The sequence below is a fragment of the Rhinolophus sinicus genome, chromosome 4 (assembly GCF_057876585.1).
Source record: "Rhinolophus sinicus isolate RSI-liver-muscle chromosome 4, RSI-T2T, whole genome shotgun sequence".
Classification (NCBI taxonomy): domain Eukaryota; kingdom Metazoa; phylum Chordata; class Mammalia; order Chiroptera; family Rhinolophidae; genus Rhinolophus; species Rhinolophus sinicus.
In genome coordinates, this window is record NC_142504.1 from 9686474 (window position 1) to 9706207 (window position 19734).

General features: G+C 37.4%; 1 protein-coding gene across 3 annotated transcripts in view; it reads right to left on the bottom strand.

Annotated features, from left to right (window-relative positions):
• Positions 1-19734, bottom strand: part of BMPER (BMP binding endothelial regulator) — a 221676-nt gene that overhangs the window by 131511 nt on the left and 70431 nt on the right. The gene's annotated exons all lie outside the window — the stretch shown is intronic.

Here is a 19734-nt window from a genome sequence, read left to right on the forward strand (position 1 = left end):
TGAAGTTTAAAAACAATAGCCTGCTCACTGTTTAATTAAGATCATCTTTATCCTAATTGAGATCATCTTTAAGAGAGAGTGTAACCCAATTAGGTCTATTACGATGATCAAGATTTGTGATTTTCCTTCTAGCAGTCTTTTGTAAGCTTGGTGTTCATGCTTCTTTGATCATTTTATTTAGTGGTGATTGTTGTTATATGAATAGTTTATTGGTATAATTTGGTAGTGGTATATTTTATTAGTATATTATCAGCATTTTTTTTTTATTTTTTTTTCTCCAGGGTTTGAAACGGTGATTCCTTCACATCGCACATGAGAGTACCCTAGAGAACGGATGTAGAAAGAAATGGTGTCTGCTTTCACTATACGTGGTGTGTAGGGTAGTGGAATGGGGAACAAGAATTAGAGAACATCTGCTCTTTTTCTGGCAGACGGTTTAAACAAAGGAAAATTAAATACGTAGCAAACTGAAAATAAGTCAATTTCCTTAACTAAGACCTATTTGCTTTATGATTAATGCCAGTTCCCTCCAGATGCCAGCGTTAGGTTTCTGCCTATCTCAGTTTTCAGAGTTCTTGAGAGCATGTTCTTTGATATTTTGGGGGGTTCTTTTTGTGAGAAATTGTAAGAAGCTGCATTGAGGACTACCATTTAAATGAGATTTTGAAGCTAAAATCTCTCAGAGGAAATCAAACTAAAATGAGAGGCATCCAGTCTCCTCTGAACTTTCAGCTTTTTACAATCTTTTTAGCTTACAGAAGTTTCTTGTTCCCAGTCTTCCTTTGTATAATATCTCAGTACAGAGTTTGTATTGGAAAACTGATTTCCCTCACTTCCCACTTATTTAGTTTCTATGCCCCTTACCAATTTCATCTTAATAATTTGCAGATTTCATTTGGCTTCATTTATTCCCATTGTTGCTATTTCGAGGCCCTCCCAATTGCTGCATGACATTCAACTCTGGATGCATTCTTGGGGGTTTTCCTTTCAATTAAATGCTTCCAGAAACAAAATTTCGGAAAATGGGTTCACCCTGGCTGATTCAGATCTGAAAGCTTTTCCAAAGAAATTTTGCAAGGAAAATATTGCTGGCTTTAAACCTCAAACACTGGGTTCTGGGCTGCAATTTGGATTTGGCTTTCAATTTTTGTATCCCCAAGCAGTGTAAAAATCCCAGTGAAGTAATAGTCTTTTCTAAGAAGGTCCCGGACCTCTGGAATGTGCTTGTTTTCCTTATCCAAAGGAATTTCAAGGTACAGTGTGGACTTGCTTTTTTTGCCCTGACCAACTGAAAGCAGCAAAGCCCTTACTTATAGTCTAGTTCAAAAGGCTTTCCTTTAATGGAAATTTTTACTCCTCTTCCACAGAGAGTGGTATGAGGGTGAGTGAGCTCAGTTGTGTTGTGAAACTTTGCATATGCAAAGCATGCTTTTTATTTCCTTTCAGTGCTTCCTTCAGAGGCAGCCCAACAAGTTTAATAAATTCTTAAAGGTACAGCATCATTTGCTGTCCCTTCTCCTCGAAGTGCAGTCTATGGACCAAAAGCATCAATAGGCCTGGGAGCTTGTTACAAGTGCAGAGTCGTGGGCTTCACCACTGACCTACTGAATCAGAATCTGCGTTCTAACAAGATCCTCAGAGGACTCACATGTATTTGAAAGTCTGAGAAGCACTACAACAAGATCTAGGTGTTGCTACTCTGCTGATCCAAGGACTAGACTCTGAGATGCCAGGATCTAGAGAATAGCAGTCCCGCGGTATTGTGGGAAAGCGCCGGGCACAGTGTGTCTCCAAAGGCAGGACATGAACAAGCAGTCTTGGGCCCCATCAGGTAGAGAATTGGGGGAAAGGTGCTTTGGATATCAGTAGAAGAAAAAGAAGTTCCTGGAGGAAAAGAATAGTAGTGAGGGCCTTTCATACACACGCACACGCACAAGCATCCATGTATGTATGTACGTGTATGTATGTGTATATTATAATTTCTAAAGTTTATAACAATCCTGTAAGGTGTATACTTACAGCATTTTTATACTGGAGAAAACGGAGACTCATTGAGTTTAAGTAGCTTACCTAAAAACCATACAAGAAGTCAATGGTGTGCGTGAATTCAAAGCTAGATTTAGCCAATTCCAAAGCAATCCTCAGAAAAAAGTTGCTCTCATTTAATCATCTTCCCATCATCTAAGACCGACATGTTAACATTGGTTAAATTAATGTCTTTAATTTCTAACAGATAATGTTATTAGAATCAGTACCTGAATAAAAAGAAACATAAAATCATATTCTCAAAGAAAACACTACAGAGTCCCACTAAAAGTTGAAGAGGCTTGCTTTTTTTGTTCTGTTTTGTTTTTACGAAAAATAATACTTCAGAAAAACAAATTCTTCTTAAATTCAAATATTCACAAATCTCTCATATTAAAAAGGCATTTTCTAAATTGCTTTATTCTGAACACCAAGTGACTATTTAAGTAAGATCCATTAGCCCAAACATACAAGGTATGATCAAACAATATAGTGAATGTTTAAATTAAAAAAATTATTACAGTAAGATATATTATAGTAATTGCCATTAATCCCCCTCAAAATACTACCCCTCAATTTAAACACTTTTATCACATCATTCTTGCCACTTTCTGAAGCAGTTCTGGAAATCCTCTTTCGTGAGTGTCTTTAGTTGCACTGTTGTGGCTGCCTTGATGTCCTGAATCATTTTGACTTTGGAGAAGAGCCAGAAGTTGCACAGTGCCAGATCTGGTGAATAAGGTGGATGAATGCACACTGAAATGTTTTTATTTGACAGAAATTGCCATATACCAGAAGCAATGTGTGACATGGAGTGTTGTCATGATGGAGGATGATTTACTTTAAACATACCTTCTCTCAACCATAGCTCACACCTGACTGACGGCACTGAACAAGTTGAAATTTGCCACACACTGTTAGTAAGGTCCCACATGTCGTGTCCCGTATTGAAGATCACTGCCTTTCCATTGGATGGCACTCGGCATTAGCATTCACTGTATTTGTTGACCACAAAAGAAAGGCTCCATGTCACACATCGCTTCTAGTACGGCAATTTCTGTCAAATAAAAACATTACAGTGTGTCCTCATCCACTTTATTCACCAGATCTGGCCCCATGTGACTTCTGGCTCTTCCCCAAAGTCAAAATAACCATAAAAGGTTAACATTTTGAATTGATTCAGGACATCGAGGCAGCCACAACAGCACAACTAAAGACATTCACAAAAGAGGACTTCCAGAACTGCTTCAGAAAGTGGCAAGAACAATGGGGTGTGTTCGAAGTGAGGGGGAGTATTTTGAGGGGATTAATGGCAAATGTGTTTTTTACTGCAATAAATATTTTTTGTTTAAACATTCACTGTTGTTTTTGATCACACCTCATATGCCAATTAATACTAGCTGACAAGGGTCACCTAGTAGAATTGGTATTAACAGAAAGAAAAGAAAAGAAAAAAGAAAAGAAAAGAAAAGAAAAGAAAAGAAAAGAAAAGAAAAGAAAAGAAAAGAATTTAACAAGGATATGAAAATTATTCCTGGAGCAAAAATTCACATTTAATAAGCATACAATATCATCCTAAACAAAACGTTAAAATATCACATTAAAAAGTAGTATAGCGTGTGGTTACATGATGAAAATCAACTCACGAATACAATCCTAGACATGAATAAAACAAAACAATATCCCTAATGCTTTATCAGTGGGTATTTGTGATAACATCATGCATCCATTTAATATGTACTGGGTATCAAACAATTTAAATGGAGATGAATACAGTTTACTCTGGATGATTGATGACTCAAAGAGTAGTCCTAGTGATAGCAACGGTCCATGATTAAGATGCATATAATTAATTTGAATAAAATCGTTTTATGCAAAGTGATAACAGAACAGCTATGTTCCTTAAATAGCATTTCATACAACAAGTGATTTGGATATATGTATAACTAAATTAATTAATTAAACATCAAAAGTAGACTTTTGACCCCATCTAAAGCACCAAAAATATATTTATACAACTTGACCAAAATAATTTTCTGTTGAATTTTCTCAATGCAAAAATGGATGATAGCCTTCCTAATACCATGAAATATATGAGTATTCCTAATACTCAAGAAAAACAGACACAAAATTACACACCTATGTGATAGTTGTTAACAGTGAACTCTGCACAAAATGCATACAGAAGACGAACCAAATAACGGGGGTGATCAGGTACAGACTTCCCAGGAGATGACATCTGAGCTAAATTTCAAAGGTGAGTAAAAGAAGAATCGAAGGAAAAGACAACAAACATAAAACACCACATGTCTTGAGTCACAGAGGTGAGAAACATGGCATGCTTAAAGAAACATGTGGTTTACATATAAGATGTGTGAGGGAGGGTGGATGTGCAAAAATATTTGCAGCTGGAAATAATTGTTTAACCTGCTGACCTGGGGGGAGGAAGAAACATGGTATCTTATCAGAATTACCTGAAAAGTCACCTTCCTTCTAAGATTGCCTTATTTCAACAAAAAAACACTTGTCAGTCATTTTCCGCCTCTCATATAAAAGCAACCAGTCAACACAGAACAGCAGTATAAGCCTAGAGATACAGGCAAAGTAATGTTCTTGAAGAAAAATGTTTTGGAAATTTTGAATTTTCTGGAAACACAGCCTGAAACTAGCTGAACAGGACAAAAGAGGAGACTTGGAAATCTAAGACTTAGTTTAGAGTAACTTTTCCTATCGCATCTCTCTCCTGAATCCTAGGATACCTCCTCTCTCCCTAAAGGACACTCAAAGAAAACTACCTATCTTTCACATTTATAAACTTTGTGTAGCAATGTACACCTTTCAGCCACAGAACACACTCTTACATTATTATATTTATCTTTTAAATTTCACTATATTAAGCACTACATGTTATTATATAGATAGTAATGATATTATTAAACAACCAAGTCTGCTACTCACATTGGGGGCGGACAATAAGGTCAAAACACTTGTGTGCAGTGACTAAGGTGGCACTTACTAAAACAAATGGAGAGTCTTTCCCCAAAGCAAGCCTCCCCTTTCACTCATGGAGCACCCTCATGAAGCACAGTTTGGGTCGTTTTAGAAGAGCTATTTCATCTCCTATTCCAGTCATTAAGAGCTCAGAAAGAACAAAGGCTATTCCTAGAACATTTGATAACATGCACATTCAAGAATTCTGCTGCAATATGTTAAATTTACTCCTAATAAAATTGGGTTGGATGGATATTTCCTTAACATGATGCTGTATCAACCCAAAAAATAGCCCCATGGGCGACAGAAATACTGGGATATTGTCATTCAAGTTAGGACCAAGACAAAGACAACCACTATCACCAGTATCATTTAACATTGTTCCCAAGGTTCCGGTCAGCAATTGTACAAGAGAAGAATTAAAACACATACACACTTTACAGAGGAAGTAAAATTATTATTGTCAGATGATATGTCGATTTATATGGAAAGTCCAAGCAGGACTCCAATAAATGTATCAACTGGAAGTTATTTAGAACTAAACAGATTATTTTAAAAATTGGTATAATAAAAATAAAATTATAGAAAATTATGAAATGATAAGTGACATACTATTAAGGTAAAACAATCAGAATAATAAGAGAAAACCTGGGGAAAATCAATTTTTTTAATCTCAGAGTGGAAAAGGCCTCCTCATAGTTATACAAAATCTGGAAGCTGCCAAAGAAAGCTGGATGAATTTAGCTACATAAAAATAAAAGTATTTTTCATGAAAAAATACTACAGAATCAACAGCGAAAACTTGGAAACTATATTACATGTCAAAGACAGAACCAGTTTCTTTAATTTATAAAAGCTCTTGGAAATCAATACAAAAGACCAATAAGCCACTAGAGAAATAAACAAAAGACAGTTCACAAAAATGGAAATATGTGACTCAAGTATCATATTTCATCAATTCTAAGTTTGTTACATTTTAACATTTCTGAAATCGGGATGGGTCTTATAATTAATGGTTTCTTAAATTTGACGAATTGCAATACATAAAAAGATATTCAATTGCATTCATAGTAAGAGAAATCAAATTAAAACTATAATAATATTTTTCACCAATCATATTGACAAAATAAAACAATAAAAATACTGTATTAACAAGGTACGAACCAACAGGCATTCCCACATAGTGTTAGTGGAGGTGAAAATCACTATTTTCATGGAGAGCAGTTTGGCAGTACCCAAAAACAATTAAAGCACATGGACTCTTTAATCCAATAACTCTAGTTCTAGGAATTTATCCTAAAGAAATATTTTCACATGTGTGAAATAAAATAGGTATAAATATATATTAATTACATCATTGTTTATTAAAGCAAAATATTGGAGGGAATATATACATACCTTCATAAATAAATTACCTATACCCATGAGTAAATTATCGTATATCTATAAATGGAATAACGTGCAGCCATTAAAATAATGAGGCAGCTCTTAAATACATTGATTTGGAAAAAAACATGAGATATATTTTTTTAAGTGAAAAAAAGCAACATAGAATGGAGTATATAAAATACTACCATTCATAAGGATAATAGGCATATGTAAATGAAAATAAATGTGTCTATGTAAATACATAGACATTTGTGAAGAATACATAAAAACCCAGTAACTGTGGTTACCTCCAGAGAAAACTATGCTACTGACTAATACGGGTGGGTGGGAAAATTCATTTTCACCATTTATCATCTTGTAGCTTAGAAATTCTCAGAAAATCATATCAGGAAGGTTCCTTGGCGGAGAAGGGCTGGTCTACTCTGAAATAGGTAGATGAGCTTGTGTGCTCCTCAAACCTTCCTCATTCTGGCCTGTTTTCCATTTTTAGAACAAAGGACCAATCACATTGAAATGTAGATCGGTTGCTTTGTTGTCTGTGCCAATTTGCACTAGAGGGCAAACTATGGCCACCAAAGTCATGTACATCTCTCCAACTGCATCCCAGAGAGAAATTATAACATACATATGTCTAAAAACTGAAACATGGCTATTTCCAAGTAATACACCAACATCAGCAACACATCTCCTGGGGACTCCTGGGGATTTAAGTGACACCTACCTGTCACATCTACCCTACTGCTAGTTAAGCATACATGTCAGTGACCTTCCCAAAAAAATGCCTCATGTTCCCAGCAGCGGTAGCTTCATCCAGAGAGAATATCACAGATGAGTGATTTTGATTTCTGGAGTACTCATCAAATTTAGCTCTGGCTGTTTGCATATGCTCTGCTTTCTGGTTTTATTATTATTTCTCCTCTTTTGCTTGGCAAATAACAGAGTTTAGTTAGGTGTCTCCTTTCCACTGAAACCTAGCCAAAAGTACATGATGATTTTAGGGAATCACTCACACACTGTAAAACCTAATCCTTAATTAAGCAGACATAAACCAAAGTCTCTCTCAGAATTTAAAAACTCATCATATTTACCTGTATTTTTCTAAGGCTTTTAAAGTGAAATTAGCATTGTGTATATATTTTTAAATAGAGTAGAATACACTGATTACTTTAGAAAAATCCTAATTGTTTTTATTTAGAACATATTTTTGGCCATTATCTTAGTTTGTTACAGTAGCTTATCTAAATGAGAAAAAAGTTGGCATTAGAACTCTGTATTTTTTAACTTAATAATAGAAAAATAATATAACAATATGCATAGTTGCTAAGCATGCAGGAAAACACACCTTTATATGTGCTAGTGGCTAAAGTGTGAATTGAGAGAGTCTTTCTGGAATACGAATTGGCAAAGTATAACAAAAAATAGTAAGAACAGTAATATCTTTTGACTCAGCAATCATAATTCTAAAAATTTATTATCTTAGGGAAACACTTAAGGACACAGGAAAGATTTGACCTCAAGGATGTTCCAAGTGCTTAAATAAAATGAGTTGATAAAATGAAATGCAAAAGTAACATACAATGATATGGAGAGCTTACAAATTCCAGAATACCTACTTAGAGTAAGAACTTCTAAAAATCCACTCCTCCATAAAGCATATGGAAATTAAACAGCACACTCCTAAAACCAATAAGTCAAAGAAGAAACAATAAGAAACATTTAGAAAATGCTTTGAGGTCAATGAAAATAAAAACAGAACACACCAGAACTTATGGGATATAAGTAAAGCAGTGTTCGAAGAAAATTTTTTGGCTATAAATACCTGTATCAAAAAAAAGATAAAAAATCTCAAATTAATAATCTAACCCTCAACCTTAAGAAATTAGGGAAAGAACAACAATTAAATCCAAAGCAATTAGGGGGGAAAAAAGAAAATAACAAATACTAGAATGGAAATAAATGAAATAAAGAACAGAAAAATTGAAAAATTCAATAAAGCCAAAAGTAGGATCTTTAAGAAGCGCAACAAAATTGACAAACCATTAGCTAGACTGAACAGGAGAATTACTAAAATCAAGAATGAAAGTGCAGACATTGCTACTGATCTTACATAAAGGAGAAAGATTATAAGAGGATACTCTGAACAATTAACTGCATGCCAACAAACTAGATGACCTGCATGAAATGGAAATTCCTAGACACTCACAAACTACTGAATCTGACTCAAGAAGAAATAAAAAAAAATCTGAATAGACCTATAACAAATAAAGAAATTGAATTAGTAATAAAAAACCTCCCACAGAGAAAAGCCCAGGCCCAGATGGCTTGACTGTTGAATTTTACCAAATGTTTAAAGAAGAATTAACACAAATCCTTCACAAAGTTTTCCAAAAAATAGAAGAGGGAACACTTCCAAACTCAGTCTATGAAGCTACTTTCTCGATTGAAAACCAAAGCCATCATGAAAAAACTACAGACCAATATCTCTTATGAATACAGACACAAAAATCTTTGACAAAATGCTAGCAATTTGAATCCAGCCACATATTTGAAAGAAAACATTATACACCAATGACCAAGTGAGATTTATCCCAGGAATGCAAGATTGATTAATGTGAAAACCAATCAATATACTACTCCAAATTAATACAAAAAAGGACAAAAACTAAATGATCATTTCAGATGCAGAAAATGCATTTGACAAAATCCAATACCTATTCATGTTAAAAGACTCAATGAACTAGAAACGTGGTGCATGCACTAAACTACATTATGCAGTCTAGACAAATCTCTGGGGATTTCTTAGTTTTGAGTTATTTCATTTAGCAGATATGTGATCATCTATTAGTCACAAACACAGTGGAGTTTGGGGTCCAATGCTCCCAAATACACTAGGAGGCAACAGATCGTCTTATTTAAAATCACTGCCCATCCCATCCCAAACACTGTCTCTGCCCCTACTCTGCTTTGTTTTTCTCCTTAGCACTTTTCACTCTCTGACATACATATATTTTACCTGTTTATTTCTTACCTCCCCACTAGAGTGTAAGCTTCATGAGGGTGAGCATTTTCACTGTTGTACTCCCTGAACTTAGAACAAAGCCATGCCCTCGGTTCTAGTGGGTCTGCAGTAAAAATCTGTCAATACATGAATGAATGAATGAATGAATGAATGAATGAATGAATGCTTTTATCTCCCACATTAACATGTGCCAGAGTCACAAGGGTACTTGAGATTTGGGGTATTTGAGTCACACAGCTCCTTTTCCAATTTAACTTGATCAAACTGTCCCTAAACCTCCTTTCCACTTTCTCTCCTCCAAGCTGGGTGCTCAATGTGTGGCTATTAGGGGTTCCATGGGTTTGTTTCATAAAAGGATTACAGATGGGCCATTTAGATGAGAAAAATGAACACAGTTGTTAACCAGTTTTTGACAAACACATAACTCTTGCAGATCTTGACCATGACACTCTGGTGACACCCTCCACTAGCGGGATTATGAAGGTCTCCAATTTACTTCCAACCATGGTTACCTTTGAAGTTCTGAGGAGGTGGGAAAAAAACCAAAGAGGTATTCAGAAGAAGGAAATAGAGGGAAAGTTAAAAAAAAAAAAAAAAAAAAAGACTGGAGGATAAAATGGTTTTCCTCTCCCCATTGTGTCTTTTCATCAATCCCAGGCCCCAGGTTTATGCATAGCTGGACATCAGCCTTTGAAAAGCATTTGGCCTCTTTCAGTGAGGATTGTTGGAAAGTCAGAAACTGAGCAGCCAACAGACAGAACATTTAACTTCTCATCTAGATGATAAGGTCTGAAATGAGGGTCCCAGAAGGAAAGGCTCTTTAAGAGAAAGGGGAAACTGATTTCAAGCAAAAATATCCTTTCTCTGAATGAATTCAGAAGTTCTTGTCAAACTGTATCTTTTGTAAGTGCTCCACTGGTATAAACTGGTAAGTACAGTAAAGCCTTTTTCACATTATTAAAATTTGAAAGTATAAAAATTATTACCTAATAAAAATGAGGTTCAAAAACCAAACTTCCTATATTTGATTCCTTTTATGGGAAGAAGACATACTTTTTTAAAGTTTAGGTTGTTGGTTTTAATCCAAAACTATCTTACCAAACTTTTAAAAAGCCACAGACCTTTTTGACTTAGAATTCTAAGGTCTCATTCACCAGATTGCATGTTCTCAGCACACAAAAACCACCACGTTCCCAGTGCTGTGAAGCAGAGTCAAAATGGAACTCATCGCCTAAAAACTTCCATCTTGAGTTTTGATTCCTAAGCCGCTGACAAAGGCTTGATTTCCTCTCTGGGAACATGTAAGAGAATGGTAAGAGGCTGCTCCACTGCCAGAAAGAAGGACTTAGTGTGAAACATATTTACCTCCATTGCCAATTTTATGTTCAGGGACTGAGAGCAGGCGGGGAGAGAGGAAAGAGATGGCGAGAACTCTTTGCTAACCTCATACTACAAGTCACAAAGTCCAGAGAGAGCCCCTCGGACACAGGAGACTTCCCTCCTGCTGAGGCCGTCGAAACTTTGCCTTTTTGGAGCAAAACAACAAGTAAGACAAAAGAAAGTTGTTTAGCTTCTAAATTAGATTGGCCTTTCCTCTGAAGAGCCAGGCAGCCGCTGCGCCAGACTCTGTAGTCTGCCAGGCCCTCAGCAGCCGGGGGATCACATCACACCATTTGGCTGCACAAGCCCACGGTTAGCGCTGCTCCCCACACGGGTCCGGCCAACAACAACAACAACCCCTCTTACCATTCAGCCTTGACCCTGCGCACATGTTCACAGCGTTCTTAAGGACTCTGCTAAAATGGAACGGGAGAGGTCTGTGTGAAGGGTTTGTGGATTCGTAAAGACAGAGGAGGTAATCCAACCTGCCTCCATTAAATATTCAAGTGGAGAGTTCCTCAATTTGGAGAATTCCTGACAATCTACTTCCAAAGATAGAAAAGTATTCAGGAACTCATGAATATGAATCAGCTCTGACATTCCAACAAGTCACCATTTAACAGCGAGCCGTGCTATGCGTTAGGGCACTGACCAGACTCCCAGTGGGGTCTGGTTGACCTGGACAACATAAGAGACCATTAGTGGGCCTTCCAAACCAGAACAAAGTGAATGCAGATGATTTGAGTGTGTTTTCCAAATGAAGCAAGGTAACTCCATTTATCCTGGGTAGGGTGGTAGCCAGGACTTCCACCAATGTTTATGAATTGCTGGTAAATACGATGATTAGAATTCTGCATTCTTGGAAATATCAAATGTTTATTATTGTTCATTTACTCATCCAGTCAGCATATATTTGTTGAGTGCCTACTATGTGCTAGGCTCCATTTTAGGCAGTGGGAGCACAGCAATGAACAAAACCATGCCTCTACCCTAATCGAGCTCATATTCTACCAGGATGGGGGTGGGTAGAACAATAGAGGGGGAAAAAATATCAAATGGAGATGAAAAGCTATGGGAAAAAATTAACAAAGTCAACTTGATAAGGAGGGTCAGATGGCAGAGGGAATTAGTAGCAAAGTAGGGTCACCATTTTAGATAGTATTGGTTAAGAACAATCTCATTGAGAAGGTGACATTCAAGCCAAGCCTTGAAGGAGATGAAAGAGCCAGACTTGGGCACCTGGGGAAGAATGTTCCAGACAAAGAGTTGGTTCTACAAATACAAAAGACCTGAAGTGAGAGAGTGTGCCTGGCAAGTTGGAGGAATCACAATGAGCCCAGTGTGTCTGGAAAGTTTATGTGAGAGGGGCAGTGTTGGAAGATAAGGTTAGAGAGTAGAGTTTTGGCTCTTACTCTGAAAAAGGAGGAGTCAGAGAAGAGGGAGGCAAACCCTTAGGGATCACTCTGGCTGGTGACTCACTTCCATCCTGATTTCTTGGCACAGTATCAACCTGGCAGACCATAAACATAACAGCAATATGGTGGCAGGTGATGGTTCCAGGCAGGAGGGAAGATCCTATTGAATGTGAATGTGGGACCTGCTCCTTTTTCATCTGTCAACGTTGGTTACACCTGTGCTGTCCTATGTGGTACCTATTAGCCACATACGTTACTGAGTCCTTGAAATGTGGCTCATCTGAAAGAAGGGCTGTATGTGTGAAATACACACCAGAAGTTAAATAACCTCCAAGTCTAAACAAGGAAATAAGAACGTAAAATGTGCTATGTATATTTTTATAATGCTAGATATTGAAATGATAATATTTTGAATACAATTTGGCTTAAATATAGTATATTGTTAAAACCCATTTCACCTGTTTCTTTCTTAGTTCTCTGAATACGGCTACTGGAAAATTAAAAATTGCATATGTAGCTCACATTATATTTGCCCTGGATAGAGTAGAGTTAGTGTTACAAGAATGGTGCTGTGACCTCCCCATCACAAAGAAGCCCTAGATAAAGTGCAACAGCTCCTTAAGGGAGGGAAAGAATGACTCGCACCACGAAATACTATCTCCCTATGTGCAGATAAGAAGGCACCGGCATGTGAAGGGAAAGAGGCAGCTTCTTCCTGTCGCCTCCTTTAAGAAGGGTAGTCGTCAGACACCAAGGAGCTATCTGGAAGGTTTCTCCTCAGAAAACCAATCCAGGAAACTCTGGTTTTAAATATTTAGGTTTGATATAGAAATAAATGTCCTAAATTCAAACAGGTTACCATTGAAAGCACTATAACGAAAAAGTATTCTGCCCTCTACGAAGTGCTGGTTACCTGGGAGGGCACTTTGTGTATATCATCCCATGAAATCATCATAACCATCTGGGACCTCTTTTATTTAAAGAAAAGAAAAGAAAAAAGAAATGTGGGTGGGAGTGTTTTTAGCTCCAAAGCCTCAAGTTTCTCTGAAATCTATTTTGTTTCTATGACAAGAAGCAAGGGATCCTTATCCTTTTTTGTTTTGCATAAGACTCTTCATGTGTGGAATAAATAGCTTTGTAGGTCCTGTTTGCTATAATATAATATTGTGTATATCATAGATAGAGGAAGAAAAAAATAAGGTCCCTGGGGTTTTTTTTGCCAAGAAATAGTTCCCCATTTTATGACCGAAGAAAGTGAGGCTCAGAGATATATTCCTTTGCCCCCACTGACTTCAGGACCAGGCCCTCCCACCAGGGTCCACCAACCAGAGCTCACCTGTTGGCCCCTGACTCTATTAACACTCTGGTCATGGCTCCCCCACCCTGTGGAAAACTTAGGCCTCTCACTACCAACATCTGAACAACACCTGGAATAGGGAAGTAACAAGGGTTAACAGGAAGAAGGAAGCAACAAGGGTTAACAGGAAGAAGGAAGCAACACCTTAACATCCACACAGGCCTCGAGAAAAAAATGTTACCAAAAAGGCCAGGGGACTCTCTCTCTCCTTAGAGAACCTCACAACTCTTCTAGAAAACCATCAGTCTCACACTGTCTGGCTGTATATTAATGTGGAGGCATGTCAAGCTACTGGAATGTCTTCCCATCTCTGAGCTTCGACTCTGTGATTGTATAATAAACATAAACACACTAAACCCTGTCCATTGAGCAACATCCTTGATAGAACCCTACAGCTGGAGTTCTCTTCCTCTCACTATCATCCTAGTTTACTGTCTCCCCCTTGGCTCGGGGGTAGGGGTGGAGAAAAACGTCCTCTACCTCTAATGTTCTGCAAACAAACCCCACAAATTCATTTCCTGAGTGAAGAGCGTCATGCGATCCAAAGTGGATAGAGTCCCATGCTCCTTATTATAGACCTATTAGAAGTACCAGACATGCCTTACTATTTCAAAGAAGCTTTATAATTGAAAAGTCAACAATAGCTTCACTTCTTAGTTTTTTAATATGATAAGTTGTGGTATAGCTACATATATATAAAGATTTTTTTGTGTATCTTTAAATATAATTTGTAATAATATTAGATATTTGAAAAGTACATGACTGTGCATTTGTCAAAACTCATAGATGTGTATGCCAAAAAGAGTGTATTTTACTGTGTATAAATTAAAAACTAATTTTTTAAAAAAGTAAATTTAAAAATGTAGTGATGACTTATTAGAAAAATAATTTCTATTAATTGGTTTTTAGAGTCTGTTGAGTAATTTGCTTCCTGGAAAAGTAAAGGACTTTTCTGAGTTGGGTGATTATACAATTACAGAATTATAGAACTGGAAAGCTCTAAGAGGCCTTTATTTTTCTTGTAAGGAAACTGAATCTCAGAGAGGTTAATGGGAAGGTTCCAGGTCACGTAACTGGCCAGTAACAGAAGCAGGACAGGATCCCAGGTCTCCTCACTCTCAGGCCAGTGACCTTTTGCCCACAAAATGCCTTCTAGGGGATACAAAACACATCTTTATGCCTAAAACCGTTCAGAATAATACAGCAGCAAAGGCAAAACTTTTAGAAATACTAAAAATGTCATTGTAGTTTTCCGAATGCTTGGCCAATTGATTTTACTTAATGATAGAAGTTTCAGGTAAACATCCAGTTTGGTTCTAAATGAAATCTTGCTTCAATACATGAACACTTTTGTGTTGGAAAAAAAAACCTTCTCACAGCCTGATACTCTTCTGGCGTGCGTTCTGTTCTTTCAGTTAGTAGGCTTAGTTATTAAAGACAGCTGTGTCTATTGTTTATGAATATTATGGATGCTGAAAACCTAATAACAAAACCAAAAAGTCTCAAGAGTCCCCTCCTTCTCCTTTTCTTGAACTTGAAACTGAAAAGAAACACATTTGCCACCAACTTCAGGAACAGTCACTCCTGTCATCTACCAATCACATTCGTCAACTCAGATTGGTGAGAGAAAGGATCCCTAAAGACAACAGAGACCTACAATGAAAATGTGAAAGTATACGAGGAGCTTATTTTGTCAAATAAAAGAATGAAAAAATTCAAGATATGTATCAGTGTTAACGGTGTGATGAGAGTCATTTCCAATGCTTATTTAGAAATTAAAAAGTAACTGTTCTATTACTGGATTTTAATTCTTCAAATATGACCAAAGGATATTCCTTTGTAATAGGTAACTGCTTTTATGGATGTTTGAAAATTACATTACAAGTTTATATTTAACCAGACCAGAAATGACACAGGTACCTCCCCCCCGCCCCCTCCACTAAAGCAATGTCTTCTTATTCGTTATGAATATAACAGTTCTTTTCTTTTGTTAACTCCAGCAATCTCCAGAGGTTTAAAAAGTCCTTGCATAGGACATTTGGAGCATAACAGTCTTCATCGGGATCATGTTGTCTGATTCTGTTATGTGTATCACAGGGAACAGAAGGCAGGCACGAGAGCAAAAACTCAGTGCGTAGAATTATGTGATAGATGTGCCTGACACGGGATATAACCCCAGGGTATTTGCACCATCATGGTGCTCCTTACACAGAAGGTACACCCTGATCCTGGAGGCCTGTCCCCTTTGTAAACAGTAAAGGCTGCTCCGTATTTCAAGCTGGCTCTTCTAAACCACAGCTAGAGGACCTATGTGGGTCCAGAGGGAAGGATTCACTGTGATTCACTCAGGGTAGGCTCTGAGGGGGGCTTTAAAAGACCATGTTGGATGTGTACAGGGGAAATAATCTCCTGTGTTTGTGGTTCGGTATCCCCCAATCCTTGGGAGGACCTTGGCTCCCTGGGATCCCAACACACTGCTGCTTACACTACACAAGTGGTACAATTTAAAATTCCACTCAAAGGAAATGGTAGTAATTGAAGCCATTCACAGGACCACAAAAGCACTGCCACCCTCCAAATCAAACATTTGAATGACATTTAAAAGGTGCCAAGATATGTAATCAATTCATTCAAAAGCTATTTCCTGGCTATCTAGTTTGTACAGAACTCTGGGATGGTTATTCGAGGAGAGACCCAGATAGCAATGAAAGTGAATTATGCTACTTTCCTAACAGAGGCTACCGGGCTGAGACATTGATCAGAATGGAAGAGGGGCAGCTTAAAATGGACTGGAAATTACAGGGAAATGAAAATGGAAGCTGGAGGGAAAGGAGAAGGGATGGGGTAAGGGACAACACCATGAAGCAGAAACAAGGAAACAAAGAGAGGAGCAGACTCATTAAGTACCAATGGAAAAAAAAAAAATAAAGTAAGTTCTCAGGATAATAATGGAGGGAAAAAAAATCTGGGAATATTCTAAAGTTCTGTAACACTAATATTTTATTCTATTTTAATGACAAAATGGGATATTTCTTTTTACTTTCATTAATGCACTTTTTTTTCCTCTTCGTCCCACATCACAGAAAGATGCATTCGTATCTTTGTCATCCCATAAGGCCATTAGGAGTCAGAGCTCACCCCAGCCCCCTGCCCAATCCTCTTCACGCAGCTATTCTGAAATTCTCCTTGACAGTATTTTTTTTTAATGCTTTAGATTACATTCTCGTCTTTTACAGATTTATCATAAATCCTTCATGTCACCATGCTCACCAAAAGAAAAAAACTGAATAATTAGCTTATTGCTTTCAAGAGCAAACAAAGACCGAAATAGGAAGATAGAAAGTTCCAGATATCTGTAACTCATTTTTCAAGAACATAGATACTCAAATCAGAAAGTGTAAGACGAGGCGTGGAGTCAAATAGTTTCTGTTTCCTACGTGTAGGACACTGTACTCAAAGGTGTGAGGTACATTATATCTGTTCACTAGAAACTTAAAACCCAAAACACAGAAGGAGCAGAGGTAGGAAGGGATGGGGACAAGAGCTCCTATGGAAGATCAGGCCTGGAAAGCAGCACAGACACTCCTCACTTGGGCCAGGAGACAAAGAGAAGGCTGGGGGAAAGACAGGCAGAGGTGGGAGGCTGCAGAGCCACAGGTAAGGGAAGAGGCATTTCAGAAACTCCAAGAGTAATGCCATTTTAGTATGGGAGCAGGTACAAGGTCATGCCTCAAGATGAAGGAGTCAGAGATGGAAAGAGACGAACGTAAAGAAAGAAAAATCTTGGACTAATTAAACTTGGGAGCCGACAACATTGACTCACTTTTCTCTTGGTTAATATATTTGGATCACGATTTGAGGAGAAAAGCTTGGAAGAAGACCCAGGATTTCAGCAAACTCGGACATGATCCAACATGCAATATATGCACTAAGGTCAAAGTGCACACACAGAATATTTTCAGTGTTTTCAAAAACATACCTTAACATAACTAGCAGAAGATTGCTATCCCTCGTGCATACATAAACTTCAGTAGAACTTTAGCCACTCAATAGAAAAAGAGGAAATAAAAACACATAATTTATAGAAGAAACACAATTAATAAACATATGGAAAATGTTCAGTTTGAAAAGCCGAATGCCAGTGAAAACAAGATTCTCATGTGGAAAAATAGTTTTGGTGCAGAAATGTATACACGTATGTACCACTGATTGCCGTGGAAATTAGGACATCACCTATATGAGGTATATTAGCAACACACACACACACACACACACACACACACACACATTACATGCCTCCCTTAAAATGTGTGTATCCTTCACTCACTAATTATACTTCTATGAGTTTAGCCTAAGGCAATAGAGAAACAAGGAAAGATTAATTTTCAAACATGGTTATCGTATCATCCAAAACAGTGAAAACAGTATTAATTTTTAATACCAGAAAAATGATTAAATAAATTATAGTATACTGATGGAAGAGTAGGTGGCTATGAAAAATTATTTTTCAATGACTTTTTAATGAAATGGATTTGTGTTCACAATGTCATGTTAAATGAAAATCACCAAGATGCAAAATGACTTATAGAATGCGATCTTATTTAGTTATATAATTACATAAAAAATATGAAGAACATAGATTGGAAGGAAATATATCAAATCATATTCACAGTGGTTATCTTTAAGTTGTATAATTATTTCTATTTTTCAACATATCTGGCCCTCTTGTAGTTATCATACGTCTTATAGTTAGCGCATATTTTCACATAATATCATCTTATACCTGGCACTCAAAAAATGTTGCAGGATGATTTGATTTCGGGTTTATTTTTAATAAATAAAGTCAATAGATTGTAATTGTCTGGAGAGAAAAAGTGAAATCCCCTTCATCTTTGAGCACTCAGTGCCTAAAATCGTGTCTAACACAGAGCAGACACTGTTAAATTAATAAGTGACTGGCTGGCTACAGAGACAAGTGATGGATGGAAAGATAGAAGGAGAAACAGATAAATAGTTGGAAAATTCCTCAGCATTTAGTAAAATCGGTATCTTCCCTAGGATTTTCAGGAGATGAAAGGGGCTCATCGTGTGACAGAATAAAGGAAGAGGGTTAAAAATAAAAGGGATGGTCTTCACAAGGATACAATGGGATGAGATTTACTCAATTAAGCTCATTTTTCTATCAGCTCTGGGTATCTATCTCAAAGGTCACTCAAATTTGTAAACTGCTTCTTCGGTGAATAGGAGAAAGCAACTGCTCAAAAGGAGTTACGCAATTGCCCCTTTGTTCTACCATGAGGATGAACTTAATTCACAGAACCACTGAAACTCGTGTCTAGGTGACCCCAGCTCCTGTACATAAGCTCCAAGCAGGGCTATCAAAAATTGGTCAGTGACTATTACAAGGGATAGATGGGCCCCACCAGATAAACATGTATTTCTATCCATCTTTGGAAGCAGAGGCAATGAGAATGGCTCTCTCCCAGCAACTATCACATTCTCTTTGTGTGTTCATAATTTCTTGGCGAGGAGATGCACTATAAAACATAGCGTCTCCATTCTCCAGCTGACGTGAGAGTAACAGATACGTGTTCTCCATCCACTCTGGCATCACGGTGACAGATACTTAGGCTGAACGGCCAAGGCTGAAATCTGGGATGAGTTTAAACTTGCTTAGACTTGTGAACTTTACACAGAGGAAGTGCAATTCACATTTTTATTGTGTTAAGATTTCTTGCACCAAAATTGGGGTTCTTTGTGGATGCTCACATCACCCTCATATCTCCCTCAAGCTGTCTGGTTACCCCTCACTCCACACATTCAAAGGGCATTTCCCACTTTCAAAAGTCTACAACCAATCATATAGAATATCCCCAAATTACACCGGTTGGTGGCGGGTAGGAGGGTGGGGGGGGGGGAGAAATGACATGTGGCTTTTTAATCAGGCAGTTCAGGATTTTAACTCGTATGAGCTCTTTGACCTGAGGCAAGCTATTATACTTCTCATAATCTCAGTTTCTTCATCAAAAAAATGGAGCTGGTGCCTCCTAGATTGCGCGACAATTTTGAAAATTAACGTTAAAGCCCCATATGTATCTGGCACAGAGCATACACTCAGTATAAGTAGCTATTGTTATTTAATAATGCCTCTGTAAATA